Source organism: Pteropus vampyrus, unplaced genomic scaffold, assembly GCF_000151845.1.
Source record: "Pteropus vampyrus isolate Shadow unplaced genomic scaffold, Pvam_2.0 Scaffold387, whole genome shotgun sequence".
NCBI lineage: Eukaryota > Metazoa > Chordata > Mammalia > Chiroptera > Pteropodidae > Pteropus > Pteropus vampyrus.
Genome location: NW_011889168.1, coordinates 1,432,908 through 1,441,555, shown reverse-complemented (window position 1 = coordinate 1,441,555; position 8,648 = coordinate 1,432,908). Strand labels below are relative to the sequence as shown.

Genomic DNA, 8,648 nt, shown 5'->3' with positions numbered 1-8,648 from the left:
TCCCTTAGACTATGTTCTCTGATTTCGTGAGCTGAAAAGCACAGCATTGAATAGTGCATGGCATAAGGATCGACCAAGGAGTTCCCAGAAAAAACATGACAAACCTTCATTAATTTGGATTCCACTGACTCTGAATTTGTGCTAATTTTGACAAAGGGTAAATTAGAAGTTCTTGGTGTTATTATAGTAGAAAAGTGCTGCACTCAACTGTTGCTAGTTAAACTTAACATGTAGTTCTATTCTGAAATGAGGAGATAAGAAAGGAGGCCTGGAAGGGCAGAAAAGCTCTAGATCTTTGAGGAAGACCCTACACAGCTTCAAGCTTGGACATACACACAACAGGTAGAATTAGGACATAAAAATTGTAAACCACTCCGAGAATAAAGCAAACGCACTAACTTTTAAAACAAAGATGAAAGCGTTTATGACCCAACTGGCCCCATGGAGAGTCAGCAGTTTGGAGATCTGAGGACCAGCCCTGCCTCAGGATAGCTGAGGCTACTTGGATATATAGTCCAGCTTCTCTGACCTTGTTTCCTTATCAGTAAAATGGGGATAACTTTACCCTGCAGAACTATTGGAAGGATTTATTGTAATTATCTATGTAAAGTCCCTAGCATTGCATCTGGTGAGAAGCCAGAGGTTCATTCCAATAATACTGTCACTACTCAAATTATTTTCTTTTTTTATTATTTATTTTTCTTTTTAAATTTATTTTATTAATTTTATTATTATTATTATTTTAGGCAAGGCAACCCTTGGTTGACCTCACAGATTGCAAGGACCTTGTCAGCTTACAATCCCTTATTTTTAAATTCTTTTATTATTTTTTAAATTTTTTACACCTACAGCACCTGGTCTTCCTAGGTGGTCTCCCATCCAAGTGCTAACCAGGCCCAACCCTGCTTAGCTTCCAAGATCAGAAGGGATTGGGTTCGTTCAGGGTAGCATGGCTGTAGACTCAAATTATTTTTCGAAACTCATATTTTTAAAGTGAGTTCAGATTTAGTTTGTGTTATCTAGGAAAAAAAGTTTCATTACCTTAGAGTCATATTTTATTTTTGACATTAAAAAATATTCTCCCGATTGATCTTTTGATCTGCCTATCAAATGTGGGTGGCTTTTGACTATTGCTAAAAAGTAAATCACCATTAAAGAACAGAAATGTATTGCCAGTCGGGATATTTTAAAAATCACATATCGTGGTTTGGAGGCAAACTTAACAAAAGTGTTTGAGCAATGATTTCATCAATATCAACATTAATACAAAGCCTCATAAAATGTCTACCTACAAAGTGCTAGAACTTTTTAGATGTACACATCTAGTGAGGTTGATTTAAAAAATACATATAATATTATAATCTTATCTCATTTAAAGAATAAACTCTCAGCTTACATCAGAAACTTTGGGTTTTCAGTTGTAAAAATGATGTTATTTCCCTGATATCACATTTGGTAGGAAACTAATTTCAATTTCTGAGCATAGAGAGGAATTTATAAAAACAAAGTTGTTTTCTTTTAATCATTTGATGCGGAAGAGAACCTTGAGACAGATTACAAAGAAAGTTCTAGAAAGTCCTAGAATCCAAAATAGGTGATCCAGGGAAATTATAGAATAAGATATCTGGTATGAAATAACAGTCATTGTATAGACAACAGCAGGAGGTTGAGACTACCAAGACAAGAGCCAAAATACAAAGCAAAAAAAGACTTTTTAAAAATATTACTGCTTGATTTTTAAAACATCTTTATTCACATATAAATCACATAACATACAATTCACCCATTTAAAGTATACAGTCAATGGTTTTGAATATATTCACAATGTGCAACTAATGTAGAGAGAAGGCAAGAGAATTAAAGTGTTAAATCAAGCTACATTCAGAGACTGCAATATGCTGATCAGCTCTGCAGCCAGGCCTCAGGACACCTGCAGAACAAAGGAAGATTTCTGCTGGGATTGCTAGCAACCTATTTCCCACACCTGTGAAGAGGAAACAGGAAAAACAGTCTTTAAGTGGTTTGCCTTACACAAATAAAATTATTCATTCCCTATGGCTAAAATCATAGGGAACCTATGGACTAACGGCTGGGAACTGCCAGCAGGCCTTTCAGGCTACTATTCTTATCTTTTCATGCTACACACTCTTCCCCTTCCCCTTTCTCACTCTATGTTCGTATCAAAGGAAATGGGTAAACAAAGTCTTTAAACTGTAACTCACAGAAAATAACAGATGATATATAAACTGAATTCCCTGAACACATGGTGTTCCTCTCACTGCCTTTACTCTCAGTCTCTTTCTCACTGTCTTTCTCCCAGTACTCTTTACTCTGTGTCTTTCACTGTCCATGTCTCTCTTAAGGTCTCTCACTCTCGGCCTCTGAGAGGAAACCGCCCTCTGTCCGTGGAGTGTTGCCCTTTTTCTAATAAACTTTCCTTTTGACCCTAACTTAGGCATATGTGTTGAATTCTTTCTACACTCTCTGCCAAAGGGCCCTCTTCTTCTCTCGGTGCACGATTTGGTCTCCACCACTCAGGGAAATTTGCCCTGTCCTGGATCACAGCCATTATTACAATCTAATTTTAGAATATTTTCATTACTCCAAAAAGAAATCCTTTAGCAATCATTCCCCAATTCCTCCCAACTCTCCCTCTCCCCACAGCCCTAGGCAACCACTGATCTACTTTCTGTCTCTATATATTTGCTTATTCTGGACATTTCATATAAGTGGAATCATACAATGTGCGGTCCTTTGTGACTGGCTTCTTTCACTCAGCATAATGATTTTAAGATTCATCCATGTTGTAGCATGCAACAGTACTTCATTCCTTCTTATGGCTGAATAATATTGTATAGATATACCACATCTTTTTCATTTATTCATCAGTCGAAAGACATTTGGGTTGTTTCTGCTTTTTTGGCTACTATGAATCATGCTACTATGAACATCAACATACAAGTTTTTGTGTGAACATATATCTTCATTTCCCTTGGGTAATTGCTAGGTCCTAGGTAACTCTGTGTTTAATGTTTAGAGGAACTACTAAACTGTTTTCCATGGCAGCTGCACTATTTTACATTCTCCCTGGCAATGTATGAGGGTTCTCATTTCTCTACATCTGATTTTGTTTTAAATCAAACTTTCAAGACTTCTGATAACAGATCTAGACTATTAAGATAGAATTAGAAAGAGATATAACAAATATATAATGTGTTTCAGGACTGCTGACAATGTCATGAGCCTGTTGGATGAAAAGGAGTCAGGAAAAAAAATCCCATGTAAAATAAAATAAAATAAAATATTTTAAACATTATCATCAACCAAAATTGCTTGTCGCCACCTGTTTTTTTGTGCTTATTGGAAAAGTGAGACCAACTATGTGTCTCTCTCCTGGGCAGCATGCATATTTATATTTAGAAACTTAAATTAAGGACAAAAACAGAAAAGGGAGAGAACTTAATGGAAATAAATAATTGAGAATAATTGTAATCGAGGGAGAAAATGGAGAACTATTTATGATAATATTTCAATGTTTTGTATTATCAAGCTAAAAGTCCAAATGCACCTCCCCCATTCCCTCCCTGAAAACTCTGTTTCAGACAGTCCTTCAGCTCCCACTGTCCCTGTCCCACCATCTGATGACTCTGCTGTCCCATTTACCTCAGATTCTTTGGCAGCTTCTCCACTTCTGCTACTGAATACACAGCTTTTATTCCTCAGATTATTCAGTTGGCACCTTTTGACATATACTAATGTCTGTTGTAGTTACTTAACTTTTGAAGCATATATGCATTGCCTATCTTTATCACCTCCTGAATGCTGTCAGGGTATTAAATTTCCTAATTCACTGAACACAGTTTGGAATTATGATATAAGAATTTCAGAAGAGCATTCAATTTATTTTTGTTCAATGATTTAATTCTAGAGCATGACATATAAATTTAAGTGATGTCACAAGATGACAAGACACAAATTTTTCTTTTCAACTTCTGAAAATGAGCCCCCCCAAAAGCCTTTTTTTTTAAAAAAAAATAACAATACACCAATTTTCCAATAGCAATACACACTAGCAGCCGGAAATAAATATTGACCATAAACTGACAATTAAACGTCTGACTCAACTTCTGTGCAGTCCATTTCCCATCTGAGTACACACACACACACACACACACACACACACACACACACACACACACACACACACTCCATTCACACAACTCCAAGAAAACTTTACCTGTCAATATCTGCCTCTGAGCTTCCAAAACTTGAGCAGCAATCAAAAATAGAAGTCGCCACTTTCGCGAAAACCTGACAATCTATTCCCAGGACTGAGAAGATAATGTTTATCCTCCTGAAACCACTGAGATATTTTATTTGGGCTTTTTATGCTGCAGAGCTTATGAAATAAAATAATAATGCAACAGAGTACAGTTTGGTTTTTTATAGCACCTTTCATCCAAGGAGCTTAAAGAAACATAACAAACATGACTCATTCATCTTCGTAAATTTTATTATTGAATTAACAAGATAGTCTACTGAACAAAAATTAGAAGCAATAACAACAATCATATTTTATGGAATGACTATTCCAAACATATCCAATTTCTATCTTCTTGGCTTACATGAAATTATTCAGCCTCTCATTAGTTTCAATCTTGAGGAGATAAGGCAATGAACTGATGAAGTATATACATTAAAAAATAATAATAAATCAGAGCTTGAGTTGCATTTGTCTTTCTCTGTCTACTTTAGAGCTTTAATTCTGAAGAACAAAAAAATCTGTGATAAATTTCTTATCTTTTCAACCCAATGTGTATTTCATGTTTTACGACAACCCTACTAAACCTGTAATAGGGTTTGAGCTTTTACACTCTGCTGATGTAAAAGTGACATATTCCTGGCAGCTACATAATACTTTTATGGCCTAGCCATTTGTTTTTTGATCCTGATACTGCAAAGCCCAAGTTTGCTTAGGTCATATGTTTATGCATGTGAGGGTGGGGTGGGGAGACTCTTTTACCAGCTGGGGGAAAATGTAATGAACCTTGAGGATGCTGATTTATACAATATAATTGCAGTGAGCAGTCTGTCTTCTCAGGGATTTCTGTCTATGCCCCTAGGACTCTTAAGACCTGGTATTTGGGCTCCAGTAATCTCTATGGGTGTTTTCTTTAAGTGGGTGCTAGCTGTTCTAATGACTTGTTTCTTAAATTAATGCAAAAACAAGACAATTCTCAAAATTAACATTAAAATAGCAACATTTTCTTAGAACTGCTTGCAACTGCAATATTAAAATGGATTTTCTTCAGGAAATTAGAAGCCTTCACACCTGAGTCACCCTACCCTCCACCCTTAATGTTTCTCCATCCATATTTTTGTTTATGGTCTGTTTGCTGGGAAAATTTCTCACGTTTGGATGTTGAACTAGGCTGGAAACTCTGAAAGTGTTCTGTGATCGCACATTCATGAGGCTCTAGGCTCTTATAAATGCCAAGGCAAATGTTCAGATAAAGATAAAGTGAAACATTGCCAGTAGCTTTATTTTTCAAAATGAATTATTTTAAAGGAAGATTTAACAATGTTCAAATGTTCTAGCTGATGTATAATTTTAGCCCTATTTAAGCTATGCCAAAATAGTTATTTTAGGGGGAAACAAGACAATAAGGTCCCACTTATCATTTGGCATGGTGCAAATAAAAAAAATAAAGATTTGTTGGTTTTATAATATTTTATTACAGAACATTAAAAAACATACAAAAAACAGAGAATAATGAACACGAATATCCTTTATCATAACAGAACAGATATTAACATTGGCCTTGGTAACTTTATTCTTGGTAACTATTTAATTTAATAAAATAAAATTAAATTATTCTTTTTCTTATTTATGCCTACAGCACCTGGGCTTCCTAGGTGGTCTCTCATCCAAGTACTTAACTGGCCCGACCCTACTTAGCTTCTGAGATCAGACATTGGCTTGTTCAGGTTGGCATGGCCATAGACCATAGACCATGAACTGTGGATCCGCTGGGGTGTGAACCCAGGACCTTCTGTGTGTAAAACAGGAATGCTAACCACTACACTATAGAATCATGTCTTAAGTTATTCTTTAGCTAAAGCTTCACTCACCCTTTTCCCTTACCCTTGAGGACCAAAATGGGGCCACATACTAAACCTGACAAGCTCAGTGGAGGCCTGAATGGTGGGCCTTACAGACTCAGAGACTGAAAGTAACCACACGAGATGGTCTGAACATTAAGATTCTTAACTAAAAGTGGGTCATGGTGGGTAGTCACGTCCTAAACCTGTAGCTTCCTTGACAGAGGTTAATCTTTACCATAAGTAAGCCTGTCTATTGCCTTTTTGCATCTAAGATAACATACCTTTGAAATGTCAGAGGCACAATCATATGTACCAGAGCCCTGAGACCACAAAACTCCTCTTTGTTATCTTGTTGCCAGTGTACCATCTCTATGTGCTGTAACTGTTAATTATTAACTATTTTGTACTCATCAATGTAAAAGAAGTATGTGTTTCTTGATTTTGCCTTTTTATTCAGTTCCAAAAATTTCTCCACTTTGCTTTCTCCTGCCTCCTTAATCCATCACAAATGGATTTCATGTAACTCTTATATCTCCTCCTTTGATTTTAATGTATAAAATAAGCTGCAAAACTGCCATTTTCTGGATATTTTCTCAATCTGTTGAGATTTTGCTTCCTGGCAATTATCATCAGTTTGGTTCAAATAAACTTGTAAAAATTCTCTTCAGGTTTAGACATTTCTTATTTTAACACGCTCTTATCATTAATGAAAAAAAAAATCAAGATCCAAGGTGGATGTGCATCATTCTCATACATATATGAATCAATGGAAAAATTACTATTGTTGGCTATTTATTTATTGATCCCTAAATTGATGGAAGTGAAATTTCTTTCCACTTTTTCACACAATCACAGTGTTGCAATAAGCACATGTACATGTTTACTTGGGCACATGTGGGAAATTCACTTTAAGGTGGATGTGGACATGTGGAATCTTGGATTGTTGGGTAGATACATAATCAATTTTGCCATGTATAGTCAACTTGCTCTCCAAATTACTCATCTAAAGGCTCTTATAGCTTCAGGTCCTCACCATCACTTAGTGTTTTCAGACTTTCATATGTGTTCAATTTTTGCCAGTCTGCTTTGTGTAAAATTGATGCAGGACAGAGTGAATTCCCCCTAGGAGAATGCAGGAGACCAAGCCCTGCACTGAGAGAGAAGAGAGTTTTTGGCAAAGAATGTAGAAAATTCAAATACACACCAAAGTTAGAGTCAAAAGGCAAGTTTATTAGAGAAGAGGTAACTATTCGTAGGCAGAGTGTGGTCTCCTCTCAGAGGCATTGAGTCAGAGAGCCTAAGAGAGAGACTCAGAGACAGCGATAGTAGAGAGATGAGGACAGTGAGAGAGACAGAGTAAAGACATTGAGAGTAAAGGCAGTGAGAGGAACCAAGAGAAAGACACTGAGATGAACCCTCAGTGTTCAGGGAATTCACTTTATTTATTATTCTTTAGATCCTGTGAGTTACAGTTTAAAAATTTTGTTTACCCGTTTCCTTTGATTTGGACATACAGTGAGGAAGGATAAGAGTATGTAGTGTGTAAAGGTAAGAACACGGAGCATGAAAGGTCTCCTGGTAGTTGCCAGCCTTTATACCATAGGATCCCTATGGTTTTAGCCATAGGCAATGAATGATTTTATTTGTGTAGGGCAGTCACTTAAACACTCTGCTTTTCCTGTTTCCTCTTCACTGTGTGGGGAAATGGGCTGTTAGCAATCCCAGCAGAAATCTTCCTTTGTTTTGCAGGTGTCCTCAAGGCCTGGCTGCTGGGCTGATCAGCATATTGCAGTCTTTGAATGTAGCTTGATTTAACATTTTAGTTCTCTTGTCTCCTCCTTACACTAAAATGATATTTAATTTATATTTTCCTGATTACAAGAGCAGTTGCTTTTTGAACATATTTCATATTTATTGCCCATTTGGATTTCTTCCTCTGTGAATTGCCTTTTCAAACCTTTGGCCATTGTTTTAATGGGTTGATTGTTGTTTTCTTATTGATACAGTGGTGTTCTTTATTTGTTGAGATTACCAATCCTTTATAAATTATATGTGTTACAAAAATATTCTCCCATTCTGTGTCTTGACTTTGTTTTTAAGCATCATCTATTTTTACCCTGTCTTTAAAAAATCTCTTTTAATGGAGAATTTAAAATTATACCAAACTAGAGAAAATAGTGTATAAACTTCTGAATATCCACCACCTAGCTTTAACAATTATCGACTCCCAGCTAATTTTGTTTGATTTATACCCAACCTGATCCCCAGCTTTCTCCCCACCCCCTGCCAATTCCTCCTCTTACTTTTTGGTTTTTTTTGAAGCAAGTCCCAGATATCATTTCATTCATAAATATTTCAGTATATTTAAAAGGTGAAAACTTTTTTTCAATGAATAGCCAATGACTTTGTTTTTTCTTTTAGTTTCAGGTGTACTACTTAGTTTTTAGACATTTATATAATATACAAAGTGTTCCCCCCGATAAATCTAGTACCATCTGGCACTGTAGTTATTACAATACTTTTGACTATATTCACTATACTGT

At 36.0% G+C, this 8,648-nt stretch overlaps 1 pseudogene; it reads right to left on the bottom strand.

The window, feature by feature from the left end:
* Positions 1-842: 842 nt before the first annotated feature.
* Positions 843-961, bottom strand: LOC111731583 (annotated as a pseudogene).
* Between the last annotated feature and the right edge of the window lie 7,687 nt (positions 962-8,648).